This window comes from Pelodiscus sinensis, chromosome 8 (genome assembly GCF_049634645.1).
Source record: "Pelodiscus sinensis isolate JC-2024 chromosome 8, ASM4963464v1, whole genome shotgun sequence".
NCBI lineage: Eukaryota > Metazoa > Chordata > Testudines > Trionychidae > Pelodiscus > Pelodiscus sinensis.
In genome coordinates, this window is record NC_134718.1 from 54,291,871 (window position 1) to 54,312,249 (window position 20,379).

At 44.1% G+C, this 20,379-nt stretch overlaps 1 protein-coding gene across 6 annotated transcripts in view; it reads right to left on the minus strand.

The window, feature by feature from the left end:
* The window catches only part of LHPP (phospholysine phosphohistidine inorganic pyrophosphate phosphatase), a 222,017-nt gene that overhangs the window by 65,392 nt on the left and 136,246 nt on the right, over positions 1 to 20,379 (minus strand). For 2 of the 6 annotated variants that reach the window (XR_012905669.1, XR_012905670.1), the window contains exon 7: positions 9,353 to 9,411. The exons of the other annotated variants lie outside the window; for them this stretch is intronic. The gene's annotated coding sequence lies outside the window, so the exon portion shown is untranslated. The remainder of the gene's footprint in view (positions 1 to 9,352; positions 9,412 to 20,379) is intronic. 6 annotated transcript variants of the gene reach the window in all.

The window sequence follows — 20,379 nt, forward strand, 5'->3', positions numbered from 1 at the left end:
TGTTCTCCTTGGCCTCTGATGATATGACAATAAGCCATGGGCTTAAACTGCAGCAAGAGAGGTTTAGGTTGCACATTAGGAAAAACTTCCTAACTGTCAGGGTGTTTAAACACTGGAATAAATTACCTAGGGTATGTCTACACTACCACCCTAGTTCGAACTAGGGTGGTAATGTAGGCAACCGGAGTTGCAAATGAAGCCCGGGATTTGAATTTCCTAGGCTTCATTTGCATAAAGCTGGGCGCCGACATTTTTAAATGTCTGCTAGTGCAGACTCCGTGCTGCGCGGCTACACGTGGCACGGACTAGGTAGTTCGGACTAGGCATCCTATTCCGAACCACTGTTACTCCTCGTTTCACCGTTTCACGAGGAGTAACGGTAGTTCGGACTAGGAAGCCTAGTCCAAACTACCTAGTCCGTGCCGTGTGTAGCCGCGTGACACGGAGTCCGCACTAGCGGACATTTAAAAATGGCGGCACACGGCTTTATGCAAATGAAGCCCGGGAAATTCAAATCCCGGGCTTCATTTGCAACTCCGGTTGCCTACATTACCACACTAGTTCAAACTAGGGTGGTAGTGTAGACATACCCCTAGAGATATAGTATAGTTAGCTTTCCAGAAAGCCTTTGACAAGGTCCCTCACCAAAGGCTCTTAAGTAAAGTAAGTTGTCATGGGATAAGAGAGGGGAGGTCCTTTCCTGGACTGATAACTGGTTAGAAGACAGAAATCATTCATGGAGATTAGGTCCATCAATGGCTATTAGCTAGGATGAGTAGGAATGGTGTCCCTAACCATTTGCTGGGAATGGGTGACAGGAGCGGGATTGCTTGAAGATTCCTTGTTCTGTTCACTCCCTTTGGGGCATCTGGCATTGGCCACTGTCAGAAGACAGGATACTGGGCTAGATGGACCTTTGGTCTGACCCAGTATGGTTCTTATGTTATGTTCTCATGTTCATCACTGGAGATATTTAAGAGAAGGTTGGAAAGACATCTATCAGGGGTGATCTAGATGGTGCTTGGTGCTTGGTCCTGCTGTGAGGGCAGGGGACTGATGATCTTTCGAGGTCTCTTCCAGTTCTAGTATTCTATGATTCTATAATGGCATCCTCTATTTATGTGGTACTGAAAACTACCTCACTTCTGCACCCTCTGTTTCTGGTAAATGCACTTGCAAGAGCAACAGCAAACAAGTTTATTCAAGAAGTTTTCTGTTTCACATATCTCTAGCAAACTCCATCTCACTTATCTTACCTCTCACCACAACACACAGCGTAATTTTGTTTAATTGCATCTAATTTTATATGCAAGAATCCATAAACAGGTAAAATTAACAGCCAGACTGTTTGCTAACATCTAGGAGAAATCTGTGGATTTGCCTCTTAATTGTTCCATGCCATGTGACAAAGCTACATTTTAATAGAGCAGAAAAAGAGACTAACAAACCATCAAAATATAGGAAAATACACAGACTTGGGAGTTAGTGAAGTATTTTCCCCTGTAAATAAAAAATGAAAGCAATATTAAGAACTAGTAATCTAGATCTCTGCTTTCCTGTCTTGTTAGAACACATTTCCTGAGGTGAATAAGTTCACTTTTTAAACATGGGCATGTTAAACAAGTTAAACTGAAACACTGTGGTCATTTATCAGAGAGGTAGCCGTGTTAGTCTGAATCTGCAAAAGCAACGAGGAGTCCTATGGCACCTTATAGATTAACAGATTTATTGGAGCATAAGTTTTCATGGGCAAAGACCCACTTCGTCAGATGTGGTCGTTTGTTTGCTTTAGAGCCAGCTGGTTGCTTGGTGACACTAGAGGGGGTGTCCTGATACAGAAAACTCTAGAGATAATATTTGTTTAAAAAGGACGAGGTCAACGCTGGTAGGCCCAAAACTAGAACTGAGTAGGTATGTTTTGGTATCCAAACACAATTTCACATCACACCTCCCTTTGTTTTAACTTTGTAGGCAGAAAGGGGGCAGAGGGATTCTGAAATCCTTCGCTCTGAATCCGAATACTAGAGAGAGCAGTATTCTATGTCAGTGCTCCATCTATTCACCAGGATGCAGCACAGAGTGGTGAGACATGGATGTGTGCACTTTTGATTATATACAAACTCGCAGCCTGATTCCTCATTGACAGGCAGCCCAGCAGCTAGGTTAGAATGCTATCGTTATTGCCTCTTTGTTTTCTCTCGGGCTGTGGGGAGAGGGTAGACATGCAGGTCTGGGATGCCAGGTTTTAAAGACTGCTTGATTTGGTTCTTTCCAGTTCCTTGATGATGAACATCTAGGACTTGAAATTAAAAGCAGTTTATGTAATTGCTAAGAGAATCCTACTCATGTTCCAGCTACATGAAATTTTAAGCCCTGTATTATTAAAAGATCTTTGAATGTCAATTTAGCAGACCAAGTCCCTCTAGAACGGGGAAAGTGCAAGCATTTCACAGCAATCTGAAGTAAACAAAAAACAAGCTCACAAGGCTAACTCACAATATAATATACTGTAGCAACTTGGTGCCAAGTTAGAATGTATGGCTTCCTCGTGCCCTGCCCACTGCATATTAGAGTTCCTCTCAGCCAAAAGATGACCCTCTGTTCCAGTTTAGTCGCTGTTCTCCTTCCCTCTCTGCTTCCTACTACATTGGAGAGCCACTTCATCTTCCCATGCTCCAGACTCCGTAAGGCTCAAAAGAAGGAGCCTGATTTTTCCATCTGGTGTGCAGAATGAGGAGAAAGGAAGCTGACAGCTATGAAAGCGATAGGAATCCTTCAGAGGTTTCTCTCACAATGCAGAATGCCCTTACAGAGGACATGCTGCTGTAGCGGCTCCCCATTTGTATGCACAGACTGCTGCTGGCACAACTGTCCCCTTTAAATGGAGTGCATTTGAAGCATGGAGCTTTCATTTAGGAATAACACGAACACAGAAAAAGGGAGAGGAGACTGTGATAATGGTCTCCAAGGCTAGAAAGGCTGTAAAAAAGGAGGCAAAGAAACTGTTTGCAGGCGCGGGGAGGAGGAGAATCAAGAAGGTCTTATTTGGAATAAAAGAGGTCAACAGAGCACAGGTAAGCAAGATAAACCCAAAAATTCATATTGGTGGAGACCGTTTCTGAAAATCTTCCAAGAGACATAAAAACACAAGGCAATTTTGCAGGCATTAGCAAGAAGATGGGCAATGTTAACACAGGAAAGGAAGGAGTAGTTAGAGCAGGACACTTGGAAGTCAGGACTCAGGTTCCATTTCTGGCTTTACTGCTGAATCGCCATTTGATTTCTGACCAGTAACTTCACCACTTTGTGGCTCAGTTTACTCCCTGTGAAACAGGTATCATAAAAACCTTAGCATTCTCATAATGGGTGTTGTAAGGCTTAAATAAACATAATACAATTATGGCAAAAATGCCATAAGTACCTATACAGGGTTTTTGTCTTCAAAGCACTTTATGCACTTTAATTCATTCAGATAACATTCCTGAGAGGCCGTAAACAGTCAGAAAGGTGAAGTGACTTGCTCAAAACCACAGAGAAAGTGAATGTCTCAGATATGGGATAAATTCCAGTTAATTAATGTTCATAAAGTGCTTTAGATACCCTTGGATGAAAAGAGCTCTGTAGATATGGTAGCTTCAATGTGTTATAAATATTACAGCAGGTCTCCTGCCTCTTTGATCTCTGTAAAATTCACCAGTGGGTGAATGCTTCCATTTCTAAAGCAGAGTAAGCTGGTCTCTTACAAAGAATAAGGACAAGTGAAAAGAAAAGAAAGCTGGTAGGCACAATAAATCAAATTTGAAATCCTATGAATTTTATTGGGCAACTTCCTGCTCCCATCTTAACAGTCTCAATGAAGGCTGCTCAATCCGATGCTGCAAACCAAAGGAGTTGGTACATCCTCGCCTAGCAATGAGAACTCAGACACAGAGAGCAGGAAACAAGACATTGAATAACAACTCTCATCTCAGGCCACTAAGGGCCTGTGCTAATGCCCATTCAAGACAACAGTAAGAGACTGACTGCCAACACCTACACTGTAAAAAGACCTGCAGGACTCCTAATATGGGCTAACAATAGTACTGTAGGTGGGTGAAGGTAGGGCTGGGGGAAGCAAGCCCCCAACTCTGTCCCAGCCCCACCCCTTCTGCCCAGGCCCTGCCCCCTAGCATCACTGGGCGGGTAGGTGGCACACGGCCCCAGCCACTCCGCTCCCAGTAGGTATTCTGGCGGTGGAGTATGGGTGGGGCCAGGCTGGTGGTTTGGGAAGGCAATGCCTTTCCCCACCTAGCATAACCACTGCTCATGCAATGTAGACATTCAGGGTATGTCTACACTACCCTCCTAGTTCGAACTAGGAGGGTAATGTAGGCATACCGCACTTGCAAATGAAGCCCGGGAAATTCAAATTCCGGGCTTCATTTGCAAGTGCGGTATGCCTACATTACCCCGCTAGTTCGAACTAGTGGGGTAGTGTAGACATACCCTCAGGTTCTGGCTGGGGTCTGGGGTTTGAAATCCAATGGGAGGAGGAGGGTCTTCAGCCTCAGTGGGAATGTCTATGCTTCTATTTTTAGCCTCAAGTGCCAACTGTGTGTGCCCAAATCATCTGAGCCAGGTCTGTTTTGCAGTGTAGGCAAAACCTAGTGACTAAAGTGGGTGTGGTATCAGATCCTCAGGGCCATATTCTGCCACCCGGATTCATGTTGAACAGTCTCTTCCTCTGCGAGTAGTTCCTTTCATTCCAATATGACAACTAATTAAATGAGGGACTACTCACTTTTAGGTCCGGATCCTAGGCCCTCTGAAGTTATTGGGAGTTTTCCCAGTATCTTAAATAGATATTCAGAAATTCTGCCTCAACCTGTGCTAATTCATTCTGAAAGTTCAGCCCTCGGCTGGGTGAATTTTTGTGGCTGCACATTTGCAGACAACGAATTTAACTGCATCATATAATTATGTAGCCCTGTGAGAACCACACTATCAGTGTTTCATCTGCTTGATAAATGTTTGGCAGCTTGCAGAAGAGATCTGTAGCATGTTGCCCAAAAGCTGCCCTGTAGACAGCACACTACAAAATGCGATTTTGCAGCTGAAAAGCATGGATAACGCATTTCCCATCTGTGCACTTCCAAACTCTGAACACAAAATAATGCTGTAAGCACAGAGCTGGCTAAAAATACTTAGGGACAGATTCCTCCTCCCCTTCATGCTGGAAATAACTTATTCCTTGAGTAGTCCCATTTTTACTATGTTCTGGGTTTCTGTAATTATTGTACCAAACAGTCTACAAATACCGTTCTAAGGAAGTGGATGACATAAGGAAATGTCACCCCTCATTTACTTTTCTTTCAGGAAATGTAGCGCATGTGAGGGTGCCAGATTAAGAGTTTTCCAGACTGACACCCTCTCTTTACATGGTCTAGGCAGGGGTACAGCATGGACAGTAGTAAAGAAAGCTTCTCAACGCATGCCCACCAATGTGCATCAGACTTGTAGGGATCACAGCCAAGGGTGAGAAAGCTGGACAGTTGCCATGGCCATTTGGTCTGTGGCCTTTCTGTTGAGGCTGCCCACCAGGCAGCAGCAACGTGGTGCCAGTTCCAGTGGTAGTGGCATGGTGTCGTACATCCCACTGAGACCACCAGCCCAGTTCACAATTGGTAGGCTGCCCTGAACCTCCTCACTGTGCCAATGACAGTATCCATCATGCACCCTTTGTTTTCTTCTCTCATTCCCACCTCCATGCCTTGACCCACAATTCTCTCTGTGCACAGAACAACCCCACAAAACCTGTTCACTAAGACCTGGTGCTACGAAAAGCACCATGTAGACAGACTCCTGCTCCTTCACAGAGCCCCTCAGAAGTCAGTGGGGCTCTGCATTGGAGAATGGGTTCATCTGCACAGACCTGGGGGCTACTCTAATTGGTGCCAATTATTAATGGCTGCTTCCTTCCTGTCCTCTCTGAGTCCCTCTGCACTCTGCCATGCCCCTTAAAGCGATGCCAACTCCATCTGCTTGGGGCTCCTTCATGCAGGGGTATCCCCAGCAGGAGATGTGTGAAATTAGTCCCACAGGGAGATTCCTCCCCCCTCCCCTTTTTGTATCTAAAAATTTACTCTGGGAGTGTGCACCTTCACTTGGTCAAACCAGAAACGCAATGTGAAGAAAGTTGCACAGTGGTAGTCAAAATTCCCTCCCTATTGGTGCACACAACAAAATTCATGTGCTGGGGGTGGGGCTGAGGGGTTCAGAGTGTAGGAGGGGGCTCAGGGCTGGGGCAGAGGGGTTGGAGGTTTGGGATGTGAGGGCTCCTGCTGGGAGTATGGGTGCTGGGATGTGGCTGGGGAAGAGAGGCTCAGGGCTGGGAGCTCCTGCTGGGGGTGTGAACTCTGGGGTGGGGCTGGAGATGACGAGTTTGTGGTATAGGCAGCCCCGGGGCTACCGCAGGGAGAGGGGACTTCCCCCAACTCTCTCTCATCATAGCAGAACTGGGGCTGGATGGGAGAGGCACCTCTCCCCACCATGGTAGCTCCAGGGCTGGGGGCCTCTTTCTCAGCTGTGGCTGGTCTGAGTTGGGGCTGGGCACCACACCCCCGGCTGTGGCAGGTCCAGGTCTGGGCTGGGGCTGGCAGGGAGAAGCTCCAGGGCTAGAGGAGAGACATATGTTCCCACTGCAGCCCTGAGCACCTGGGCAGTGTTTAACAGGCTGCTGCACAGCCATGCAGCAGAGGGAACTTAAGTGGAAGCCATTCAAAAATCAGTATCTGTGAATAGTTACCCAGCAGGTACCACTGTTTTGCTGTGTACTTAAAACAGCACCGAGCTGGTACGGGACTGCTGGAAAATGTGACATTTTGAACTGTGATGTCTGCATAAGAAGCTGCCTAGTTTTCACATACTGTGTAGAAGCCGTGCTGCCCAAAAGTCAAGTTTGGGAGCTAACTGAAGGGGAAATTGCAGAAGTAAATACTCTGGCATGTCGCTTGGGGATTCACACCTGTTGCCTTGATGATAATTTAAGATATATCAGGCTTAAAATAGGCCAAGGGTCAAATTCCAAGTGTGGCCTGTCAGTCAGAGCACTGGACTGGGACTTGAGGGCATATGGGGTCTATTCCTAGCTCTTCCAGGAGCCTGCTGGGTGACCTTGACAAACGGTCACTCATATTGTGTGTAATAATACTAAATTATTTTGTGAGCCACTGATAAAAGATAGTCTGCAAGAGTTAGGTATAATTAATTATTAATTATTATTATTATCATCATCAGCTCTTGTACATCAGGGTAATTCTACTGAAGCACCTAAGGGAAGAGGGTACAACCGCACAAGCCTTTAGGAGTTGCACTTGTTTACACCGAGTCTGCATTTGGTCATAAGAGGTTATAGAGCATTGGCCTAAGGTTACTGAACTATATAGTATGTATACAATTTTGTGTATCTTGGACAGGATGCTGCTCTGAACATAATCCAAGTTCAGGCGTCCCACAGAACATACTAGACTCCAAATGAGATATTCCAAATATGCTTGCTTGCATGACACGCTCCAAACGTCAGATGTCAGAGGACTCATGCACTGGAAGTGCAAGTGAAAGGCATCGCTGTGAGGTTTTGCTAGGATTCCTTTACTCATTAGGAGGAATTTGGAATCTTCTCTATTGGTATGCAGTTGCTGGTATGCACTGCTTGTGAAGTGGGCTTGGCAGAGTCTAAATTACAGAGAATGCTACTTTGTTTGATCTTGGTTGTTGACAGGAGGGTTACTGCCAGACACTTGGAGCAATATTTCTGAACTTACATTTCAAATAGGAATGGTGAAATCTATGCCTGGCTACAATCAAACGTGAAAGCTATTATATCATTTAATGGACCCTTTCAATCTCTCTAATGACCTCCGTGGGTCTGTTATTTCCTCTCGGAAGAACAGTTCCCTGCATTCTGAAGTAGAACATTGCTTTTCTATTGGTTGTAAATCCTTTTTGTGTCTTCTCTGCTGTGTCACTTGGGTTTTTGGGGTTTTTTTTATTCAGTCCATGCTGTTATACTTTGGAAGCATAGAGCAAAAATGCGGCCTCTGGTATGAACACTTGCCATGGATGTTTGTGTACCTAAAATGGTTCCCATGCTAAGTAGAGGTGAACTGTGTAATCAGAACAGCTACATGTCTTAAATTAGGGTGCACAGATGTTTTCAATAAAAACAAAAGTCTCCTCCCTCCCACTCAAAAGTCACACACACTCTTTGTTGAGAAAAAATCTGAGAAAGAACTGCCACAGCTTTGCCAAATTCACAGGTATAAGATGGAATTTGCAAGCATCCGGAGACTGTCCATTGCCTGTGTGCCTTTGCCATGTAACCTTATTCAATTAATTAATAACTCATTTTAAAGACCCCAAGACAGGATTTGTGTGCATGAACATAAATATGCATGTACACAAACATGCATCTTACACACAATTACTGCCAGAACCAATTATGGACTCACTAACATACTGCAAGGAAAAGATTAGCTTCTGAGACTGGGATTTGCCTAAGGGCATTAGGCACTCAAATCTTATTGAAATTCACTGGAATTTTGGCATCTCACTCCTTAGACACCTTTGAAAAGCCCTGCCTAGGAGAACACTTCACGTCATCCTTCTAATACATTAGACATGTTCACAATATAATAAAATGAAATTAATGCTGACTTTTGCATTAGCAAAGCACTGCAAAGAAATTTAACTACAAAATGCCTGTTATCCTGAATGTTGGGGAGGAAAGGTCTTTTTCAAGCAGTGGGGGAAATATTTATTTATTTAGGATTTGTGATATTATCTTTAATTATAAACATATTGGGCCAATTTAATCTTAGATGTAACTCCTATAAATTTTATACCACTAATAATGTGATCAGCTATGCAAGATGTGGTTATCCGAAATGCAGTGAGACTTCCAGGAAACTAAAACTAAAGAAGAAAGACAGCTGTGAAATCAATATCCTATCTCAAGTGAAGCAATGCACTATTCATGCGCTATTCATGGCTAGTAACCTGCACTTTATCACCTTAAAACCCCCTTTTTCAGATGAAAGGCTAAAAAAGTTAACTGTTTCTAAGTTGGAAAATTAAAGCAGCTTTTGGAATCCCTTAGCCCAGACATGCCGATTTTGCAGGAATGTAGATCACACAAAGCCCCTTGACCTCATGAACAGGAATGATAGGTTAAGTGAAGACTTTTTTCTTTCTTGCTGGCATTTTGTCTGACCTCTCTCAATCCCTGTCAATAATTTTAATAGTAAGACTCATCCTCTCCATAGCCAAACTGTATTCAGTGCTCTGTTTAAGAGATACATTTACACATACTTACATCTCCACAATAACATGTGATTTGGTTCACTGGTGATGGGGTAGGAGCAATGTCATTGCCTATTAAATAAACAAGAAAATCGTTCATGAAAAGAAAAATGAGCTGTAGAGTCCACAGACAACTCATTAAAAAATAAACTTATTCCCAAAGTCCAGAACATCTCATGAGTAGGTTTCTGGTTCCAGGTTCTAGTGAGAGCTGGCCAGAGGATGACAATTTCCTTTCAGTGAGGATTTTAGGATTTAAAAATCTGGCTTTATGTAAAATCGAAATGAAACTCAACAATTTAAATACTCCATTAAGGAAAATTCTGATAATGTTTTACTTTCACATTAATCAGAACATTATCTGGATTCTGACTTTTAAAAATTGTATATTAGAATAGATACTACAAAAAAATGTTCAAAATGAAACTGCTTCAAAACAAAAAATTGAAGAGTTTCATTCTGAAGTGACATACCCATAGCAACCCAGCCGTTTTATGCACTTAGGGACGTTCAAGTTACTTGCAAAATGAAGGGCAATATGCTTTCAAACTAACTGGTGCAAACCCACAGTCTAGCTTTGAGCTGATGTACTGCTTAGCACTTCAGGAATGGCTCAGAGTAACTAGAAAATATATAAAAGTCTCGGGGGGGGGGGGGAGTAGCTGTGTTATCCTGTAACTTTAAAAACAACTAGTAGTCCTGTGGCATCTTAGAGACTAATAAAATATATAGTATCATGAGCTTTCATGGGCAAACCCAACTTCATCATCTGAGGAAGTGGATTTTACCCATGAAAGCTCATGATACTATATAATTTTGTTAGTCTTTAAGGTGCCACAGGACTACTTGTTGTTTTTGGAGGATGTATATAGCTCACTGATGTAAATCAGGGATTGCTGCCACTTCTAAAGCATCCGTGTCATTGTAACTACTGTAAATATCAATCTGTTTATTGAACAGTTCAGGAAACCAGACTCACAATGCCTGCTGCTAATGTATCACAGGCTCCAGCTTTGATTTCTATAGCACCAGGCAGGTAAAACTTTTGCTTTAAAAAAAAACGAGATAATTACCAATAAACATGAACTGTGATTGTCAAGATTCCCATGAAACAGTTTCACAAACCTACTTCTCAAATCTATATTGTCCAATGCAGGAGCAGATGAAATTTCCTAGAAGTGTGGGAGGGGACAGATACCAGTGCCCACATCATGGCCTGGCTCTCGCACTGCTGGATCCCCCATTGCCCTCCGCTCTTTGCTTCTTCTCTCCCCAAGCCTTGCTTCCACACCTCTTCTCCCCCAGACCTTTTGCCTCTTCTCCCCCAGACCTTTTTAAAGTGATGGGGCCCTGTTCCAGCACCCCAACCTAATGTATGCGTACAGTGCCTCTTGGATTAGAAGGTGCAAGCTCTTTGGGTCAGAGACTGTCATTTTCTATACAGTTATATACTGCCTAATGCAACGGGGCCCTGACATTGCTTACCTTAATATGCTACTGCAATGTGTGTGTATATAAATACACCTACACCATTTTTTATGCTTGCATTTGCCTGTTCTTATTTTCTAATAAAACTCAAGTTCCGTTGTTTGGCATGGTCCAGTATGTTTTCCCCACCTCCTTCTTTCTTTGGGCCAGTACTTCTTTTCCAGGGACTACTGCCAATTCTTGTCATTCTACCCCACCTGATGTTATAAAATCCAGGGTAGGGAAAAGCCCTTGTGTGCTCCATCAGAATGTCCTCTTGCGTGCATTCCCAAAGGTAGCAACCCAATGTGCTGTTCTTCAGACTGCTTCTGCTTCTCTGTCCGACACACCCAATGAGCAGCTGTGTTTTCTGTTCTGTGTCTGTGATGAGAAAAACAGGCCTGTCTGGCAGCTGAGTAGGTAATGAAGCTAGCCTTGTGTTGTGCGCCTGCAGTCTCTGAGCTACCACAGAGAGAGCTTGTTTGGACAGCAAGCTCCTAAGCCCGATATAAACTAAGCCTATTCTATTCAGCACTTCATTAAGCAGCTTATGGATGGGGAAGGCGAGTTCAGAAATCAGGACTAGAGATCTTAGGATCATCTACTCCACAGAGACAGATGAAAAACTGTGCTCTTCTGTCAATGCCTACAAAAGAGTGAACCTGAGAGAGCACTTTGCCTGAAAACACTGCATTCAGGTAGCCTACTTCATCCAAGGGTCTCAAGTTCTCAACAAACCTAGAAGGAAATGAGCCAAGAGCTGCCCAGTGCAGCAGAGAAACAGGACGATAAGTTACGGCTCTTTGAATCACTACCTGGCTCTCTTCCCACCTGACCCCGACATAGCAAGTCTAGGTTGATAACTTCTAGCTTTAACATATTTTCAAAGTTGTCAAACCCTGTGCACACTGGTGTTTAAAAAACACATTACTGAATGAATGTTCGCGAACATGCTGTTAACCTGTTTTCCTAGTCTGGACATGCCCAGGCATTTAGTGTCAGCGTACGAGGATTAGAATCAGCGTAGAGGGCAGGTGGTAAAGGCAACAGTTGCCCCAGGGCCTGGGCTTCCTAGCCACCACCACTTCTGCAGCAGTGACTGGAGCCCTGGACCCTCTAAATCGCTGCTGGAGCCCTGTGTGCCACGCTGCAGAGCCCCAGGAGCTGGGGGAGAGGGGCACAGTCTGGTGGAGCAGCTGCCCTGTCCCCTCTCCTTCTGTCTGAGGCCTCACCCCTTCCAGGAGTGCGTAGCTGTGCCCTCCTCCCCCACCTTGCCCAGGGGCCTGGTGAGTCTGTCAGCTCACCTGATTAGAATGCAAGCATTCCTGGCTCTGAGCCCTCTGCTCAGACCATTAGAATATTCAAAGACATAATTGCCCTTTCAGCCTGGAGTTAGAGCTTCTGGTAACAGAGGTTATTAGCATATCCTTTCCTATTGTGATCTACATCATATGCGCAGTCCTGGCAGATTCAGTCTGAAATCCCAGTTCCACTGAAGTCAATGGGAGTTTAACTGAAATCCTGGCCTCAATAAGGTCAAGGGGATTTCACACACAGTATGTTGTACATGAAAGAATTGCAAGCATATAGAGGTTAGAGAGGTGAGAGATCTTAAAAGATATTCAGGATGATTATATTCAATTCCAAGTGATCTAGACTGTAAGCTCTTCAGGGCAGAGACTGTGTGCTATTCTGTTAGGTGTACAGCGCCTAACACAAAGTTCTTGGCTGGCCCTTAGGGATTTCCATAAATAACATAGTTAATAACAAATAATAACCCTTCCAAACTGCTCCCATATGTTACACTATGTCACACAAGATCATTACTTCAGTGGTAGTTTATAGTAGATAACTGGTAACAGAGCTATTTAGACACCCGACCTGGGCATTTGAAACGTTATGCTCTTTAGGACTATCGTTTTAGTACTTGTTTATACTGAATCTGGCACATCAGGGTCCCGGTCCCTGAATGCAACTGTAGGCCTGACTCTAATATAAACAGTAGTAGTCTTTTTAGTCTCATATCCTCATAGAGCTACTATCTTTGTTAGACTAAAAGGGTTTCCAATGGGGATCTTTATAGCTCCTACAACTGACCCATAACATACACACAATAGCTATAAATCACTCAGATGCGGAATGGTTCTTTTTAGCATGTTTTCACCAAATTCAATATGATGGATAGTGTGACTTTTTTCCAGTGCAGGTGAATGATGGCTCCTAGGTGTCTGAGTGAGTGAGTGAGTGTGTGTGGATGTCAGAGTGTACACTTGCATTGCTAATTAAGATCCTAAAAAGACTAGTCACCGCAGTTCAGCAGGTTATTTTACACCCTCTGGCTCTTCCCACATAGCGCTTGTGAGTTTATGCTCAGAATCTCATGGGATCTGACCAAAGTTTCTAAATGCCTTGTTTTCTAAAATATTAAATAAATTAAAAAGTTTTATATTTCATGGGCTGGGGTGTGTGGAAAAAACGAGAACATCACACTGGCTCACCCTCTTGAGTTTGTAAGTTCTGCTTTTATCTGAGTCAGGCCCAACCTTAGTGCAAGGCGAACAAGTTGGCTGTCTTGGGTCATGGGCCTTTAGGGCCTTGTGCTCTCCAGCACCTGCTCGCCCGGCCGCTTGCTTGCTGCCCTGGCTGGGAGCCGCCTAGTCGAGTGGTGCAGCCAACCACAGCGTGCCACCTTGGGCCCCACAAACTCTTTGGCTGGGCCTGATTTGTGGGGACTTCTTACCTACCTTCTCATTTACTTTGAGTGAGGTGTAGTTTTTAGGCAAGTCTAAGTCCCATTGCGCTGTTCATAGCCACAGTGCAGATGCTGCTACAGAATGGCATGAATTTGTATAGCATATTTAACAATATCCTTTTTATGTAAAGCTTTATTACCTACGGCACTACAAATAGCAAGTTTCAGAGGATAGCTTTATAATTGGAGTGAAACAGCACCATCAACACACTTTGCCGAATCCTTTCTTGGATTCCTATGGTGGCTAGGCCTAGTTACAAAGTGGAAAACTAACACATGAAAGGTATCTGCAAGACTGGCAAAGAGAAATCTGTGGAAGGCTAATCAATCCTCTGTGCTGTTTTGTTCTTCCTGCTCTATGATTAAACAGTAGCTTTAAATGCTAGTTTGATATTTAAATGAAAAAAAAACCCACTTGAGTCCTTATGTGTAAAGGACTTATTAGATCATAAAGAAACAGACCTCAACCTCATTAAAAGAAAAGTTAAATGAAACATTTTAACTTACAGCACAGTACATTAACACTCAGCAATGTAAGAGGCTTGAGTTAATTGCCTATTGCTTCCCACCATAAATTATCATCTTCACTAATGGTACAGAAGAAGAACCTTTATCCAGACCTGCTTATAACTATATGATAATTTCCAAATATAAATCGCATTTGGTGGTAGAAGCTGGATGGAAAGAATTAATTCACAATAGGTGGGTGCAACGGGAATACTTGAAAAAGTGCATTTGACACTTCCATTTTTTACAGGCAAGCAGGAGATTAATATATTTAATCCAGTGAAATTAGCAGTTTGGCCCACAATTACCCAGTTTTGACACAGATATGCAGATTTTGGGGATGCAATCAATGTTCATGAATATTTGTTGGTGCACCCATTGCATACCTACGTGGTGATAGCCTCCTATAAGATTTTTACTGCTGTGTATTTTTTAGTTTAATAACAAGTGCAGGGCATGTCTACAAAGATCCAATATCACTGCAGGACATTATGCATTGCTTAAAACTCTCAGTTTGTTATACCACAGCAGGATAATCTCCATTTGCCACTAGACTAGCTATTTTATTGTTGAATGCATCTGACACACTTTTCATACGGGATTTGTTTTTATTGACACCTGTCTTAAATGACCCCGAACTGTACATACATGAAGTGTGTATTTCTATCTTGTGTCTCTGGTCAGATAGGTATGATCTATAATTTTGCTAATGGTCTCTGGTAACTTTACAAACCAGCAGTGCAAACCACTGAGCCATCTCTACCAGTCCAAATAGGAGGCTTATACCAGTGGAAAATGGAGTCCTCAGTCAACTCTAGCTTTCTAGTGAGACTCACTGCATTTGCTTGCAGCTCTAGAAAATTCAGAAATATTGGACTTTAAAGGTTTCATGAGGTTTTGATATGGAGAAAAACTGGGTCAATTTTAGAGGTTTAAAAATCTATGAGTTATACTTTTCTTTTCTGAATCTTGTAGAGTTGAGCTCATGGTAACAAAGGGAGTCTGAATTTACACAAGCACAGACACTCTCCCCTCTTCGTGCATGCTTTTCAACTACAGTGACCTTACTGTGCAAAGATTAGGATGGGCATCTAATTAAGGCACTTGTGATGACCTTGTTCTCCAATACTCTACTTCAATGTCTTAATGAATCTCTTGATAACAGTTTCTATTGATCACAATGACATCTACTGGTAAGAAACATAGAAGATGATTCCTAGATATTCTGTGGGAACATTACAAACTATTGCTTCAACTTCTTGCCATAAGCAAAGAAACAAAAAAAAAATCATCTGCAGCAAGGTCCAACTGCTATTCAAGGGCAAGTACATTTATTATTTTCTAAAATACATTTTTGGGCTAACCTAAGGCATTTCTTTTCTTTTCCTCAAACCTACAGTAGTCACTTAAGTTCTTATTTAGGTCCCAGTCCTGCAGACTGATCCACACACAGAGATCTCTACATCTGCATGCAGTCTCATAGTGGACCAAAGTGGGCCCAATGGCAGTGGTGCTGGAATACTTTTAATAGTGGGGGTGCTGAACGCCAGCCTCCCTTACTCCTGTCTGATCCCCATCTGGGGACAGGAGCAGTGCATAATAATTCATATAATAATAATTAAAAACAAGTGGAATGTACCACCACCCTTAGGGAGAAAAAAATGAAATGCACAATTACAAAATGGGATCTGGGGTATAGTGAATCACAAATTGCATATGACTTAGCAATGTGAGGCAGTTGCAAAAAAAAGACTAATATCATTTTGGCCTGCATTAACAGGTGTATGCTATGTCAGATCTGGAGGTAACTGTCCTGTTCTATTAGGCACTAATGAGGCCAGAGCTGAAAAAGCATGTCTAGTTCTGGTTATCATACTTTGGGAAAGATGTGGACAAACTGGAAAGTGTCCAGAGGAGAGTAACAAAAATTATAAAAGGATTAGAAAACCTGACCTGTCAGGGAAAGTTAAAAAATGGAGCATGTTTATAGAATTATAGGGTTGGAAGAGACCGTAGGAGGTCATTGAATCCAACCCCCTGCTCAAAGCAGGACCAAATCACAACTAAATCATCCCAAAGCCAGGGCTTTGTCAAACCAGGACTTAAAAACCTCTTGGGATGGAGATTCCACCACCTCCCTAGGTAACCCATTCCTGTGCCTCACCACCCTCCTAGTGAAACAGTTTTTCCTAATATCAAATCTAGACCTCCCCCCACTGCAACTTCAGACCATTGCCTCATCTGTCACTACTGAGAACAGCCTTTCTCCAACCTCTTTGGAACCCTCTCTCCCCCTTTCAGGTTGTTTAGTGTTGAGTAAAAAATATTGAAGGGTGTGATGGGCCTCAGGGCACTAGCTGGACCAGATGACCTTTTGAGGTTCCTTCCAGCCCTCCATTTCTATGAGTCTATGATCACTGATGAACATTTTCAATACCATCAGGCCTTGATCCCTGTGGACACCAACAAAAACACCTCTACTTGATGGTAATTCTCCATTGACAACCACTTCTTAAGATTTTAAAGCTTTTACAAAGTCTTCAGCTGCCTCCATGATGACCCTCACCTCTCACTAAAATCAGTCAAAGAAGCTTACATTTGCATTCTACAAAATCTGGAACCCATCCTCTCAAAGTCCAAACCCTAATTTCCTACAAATTACAATGTTTCCCTTATTAGCCCAGTTTCTTGTATAATCAAATCTGAAAGGTTTTTGTACGTCAGTCATGGGTGAGGCCTAACTCAAATCTAGTATAAACTGAGGGATCTTAATGTGAAGGAAAAATGCTGATCTCTTAAGTCTACTTCTGCTATGAAACTTAACAAAATATTGATTCAGTTTCCAAAAATGTAGAGAGGCAAATACCCACACACTGTGCAAATCTTCAAACCCACACATCTAGCAGCAACTACCCACATGACCCTCTGCTATTTAAAGAAATTCTGAAGTCTTACTTTACAGTCACGAACAAAATTGTGGTAAAACTAAGACTCTCTCTATCTGAAAATAATCCTCTAGCCAGCAAGAGAATATAAAATTTTTTCAGCTTCTAGACTGCAGTGGGGGGGGGGGGGGGGGTTCTGCTTTCCTATATTTGACTACCCTTTTTTCTGTCGCAAGATTGTTTCAATTAAAAAACAACAGCAAAATCAATGCTAGCCTGATGCAAGCAGAGAATCTGTATACAGTATAGATTCTACAATTATATTGTCAGAGTTTTCCTCCTTTCCTCTCTCTCTCAGCACCTTTTCCCATAGTTTCTCTTACGTGGAACTCAAACCCAAACACCATTTAAGATGGAGTTCAGTTTTAAATCAAGATGCTCAAATATGATAGAAATTTGGTAAAGCAACTTAATGCCACTGTGTACACTTAAAAATATCTCTGTACTTTTAAGGGGCTGATTTCCTGCTGGGGCTCAGACACAAAGAGGGAGTTCAGTTTTCATCAGCAATTATTTGCCCTTGCAGTTTGTTGTAGGCACAAAACTGCTGGGCAGATATGTCCTGAATTCCAATCTATTTACACTGGTAAACTCTGGTTCAGTGTTGTCTTATTCATCCTGTGGACTGTGTATTGCAAGAGCCACTGTGGCTCAAGTGCTGTAAGGCAAAATATCAAGGGCTAGACATTTCAAGGAACTGGACAGTTCACTGATTGGCACGAGGTACAGAACCTTTACCTTTTGGTCAACAGTTCTAATTTAGGCCCAGTCATTATCTGCTTAGATGGCAGGGAACACATGAAATGCAGAGAGGATCTCTGTCCAGATCTCAGTGAACATGAAACCCATCAGAATCACTGGCACCCTTATTGGCAGACTAAACAGAAAACCATTAAAAAGTGAATGGGTGTGGAGACTAAGCTAGCTTCACAGGCTCAAAAGTGGTCTCTTTAGTTGAGACTTTAGGTGGATAGGCAAGGCTCAGTGGATGCTCATATGACTCACTCTGTGTTAATTTTTTTTCTTTGTTTAATTAGACAAGAAACCACCACTGAAAAGGTCATGAACATAAACAAGCACAATTATGACATCGTTGGTATCACAGAGACTTGGTGGGATAATGCACACGACTGGAATACTGGCAGGGATTGACAAATCTGTTTATCTACTCGCCCGTGATGAGTAGATTTCAGCTGGTTGCCCCGTTCACCGGCAGTGCGCGCATGCGTGGTGCGGGGCTGGCAAGTGGATTTTGCCAGTTTGTCGAGCCCTGAATATTGGTATAGAATATTGGTACACCTTAATCAAGAAGGATAGGCAGGGAAGAAAGGGAGCAGGTGTTGCCTTATATATTAAATATGTATACACTTGGACTGAGGTGGAGAAGGCCGTAGGAGACAGACGTGTTGAGAGTCTCTCAGGGTATGTCTACACTACAGCGCTAGTTCGAACTAACTTAGTTCGAATTAGTTAATTCGAACTAAGCTAGTTCGAACTAACGCGTCTAGAACTAAAAACTAGTTCGAACTAGCGTTTTGCTAGTTCGAACTAGCAAGTCCACATTGAGTGGACTCTGAACAGGGCTTAAGGATGGCCGGAAGCAGTGCCGGCAGGGCATAAAAGGAGGACTTAGAGCATGGAGATGCTGTCTCAGGCTAGCCGAGGGCTGCGCTTAAAGGGTCCCGACCCCCACCCCGGACACACAGTTCTAAGGGGTGCCCCGCTTGCAAAGAAGTTCTGGCTTGGAGTGCCCTGAGTGCCCACACTGGGCACATCACACCACTCGGCCATCAGCCCAGCTGCACTTGCCGCAGGCTGCCATCTGGGGAGAGGGAGTAATTGGGGGGCTGCAGGAGAGCTTCCAGCCCCAGAAGCCCGCAGAGCCAGCCCAGTCCTCCCCATCGGGGGCTCGTACCCCATTCCCCCTCACCTCCTTCCACTTACCCTTCCTTAGCCCCCCTTCTTATTGATGTACAAAATAAAGATAACGTTTCTTCCAACATTGACTCTGTCTTTATTGAAAAAAAACTGGGGGAGACTGGGAAAAGGAGGTGGGAGAGGGGAAGAGAAAGGCTGGGAGAGGGGAGGGCAACTAACATGATCAGGGGTTGGGAACAGGTCCCAGATGAAGAGAGGCTACAGAGACTGGGACTGTTCAACTTAGAAAAGAGGAGACGGAGGGGGACAGGATAGAGGTCTCTAAAAGCAGGGGTTGGGTGGAGAGGGTGCATTCAGAAAAGTTCTTCCTGAGTTCCCATAAAGAAGGACTAGAGGACACCAAAGGAAAGGAATGGGTAGCAGGCTTGAAACTAGTAAGAGAAAGTTGTTGTTCTTCCCAAAGCAAATAGTTAACCTGTGGAACTCCTTGCTGCAGGAGGCTGTGAAGGCTACAACTAGAACAGAGTTTAAAGGGAAGTGAGATAAAGTGATGGAGGTTGGGTCCATGGAGTGCTATTAGCCAGAGGGTAGGAGTGGTGTCCCTGCCCAAAGTTTGTGGAAGGCTGGAGAGGGATGGCACGAGACAAATGGCTTGGTCATTGTCTTCGGTCCATCCCCTCCAGGGTCCCTAGGGTTGGCTGCTGTTGGCAGACAGGCTACTGGGCTAGATGGACCTTTGGTCTGACCCAGGACGGCCATTGTAAGCTCAGGGCTCAGTGTCGGGGGTCTCAGTGGACCCCCCTGATTTTCATGCACACCTGGTCCTGGGTGGCCAGGCTGGCAGCTCTCCTGCCCTAGACGGCCACTTTCCTGTGCCTAGTGCGGAGATCGTGGACGAGGTCCACGATGTCCGCACTAGCCCAGGAAGGTGCCCGCCTCTTGCGGTCCAGGGCAAACTCCCGGGAGCCGCCAGCCTGGTCCCGGCAAGAGGGGGTGGGCTGGGGGGCATCGGGTGGGTGGCTCTGTGCCGTGCCAGGTGCAGGGTCTGCTAGCTGGGTGCTGGCAGGCTTGCACCTGGCACGGGCACTGTAGCCAGCCCGTGCCCCTTTAAGGGGTCCGGGGCCGGGAGGGGGGCATAGAGTTTCCCTGGTGTTGGCCAGAGTGGCCACCAGGGAAACCTGGGGAGGGCTAGCCTCCCACTAGTTCGAACTAAAGGGCTACACAGCCCTTAGTTCGAACTAGCTAGTTCGAACTAGGCGTTAGTCCTCGTAAAATGAGGTTTTCCTAGTTCGAACTAAGCGCTCCGCTAGTTCGATTTAAATTCGAACTAGCGGAGCGCTAGTGTAGCACCTATTAAAGTTAGTTCGAACTAACGTCCGTTAGTTCGAACTAACTTTGTAGTGTAGACATACCCTCAGTTAGTTTAAAATGGCTGAAAAACAAGAGTGATGTCATGCTAGGGGTCTACTACAGACCACCTACCAAGTGGAA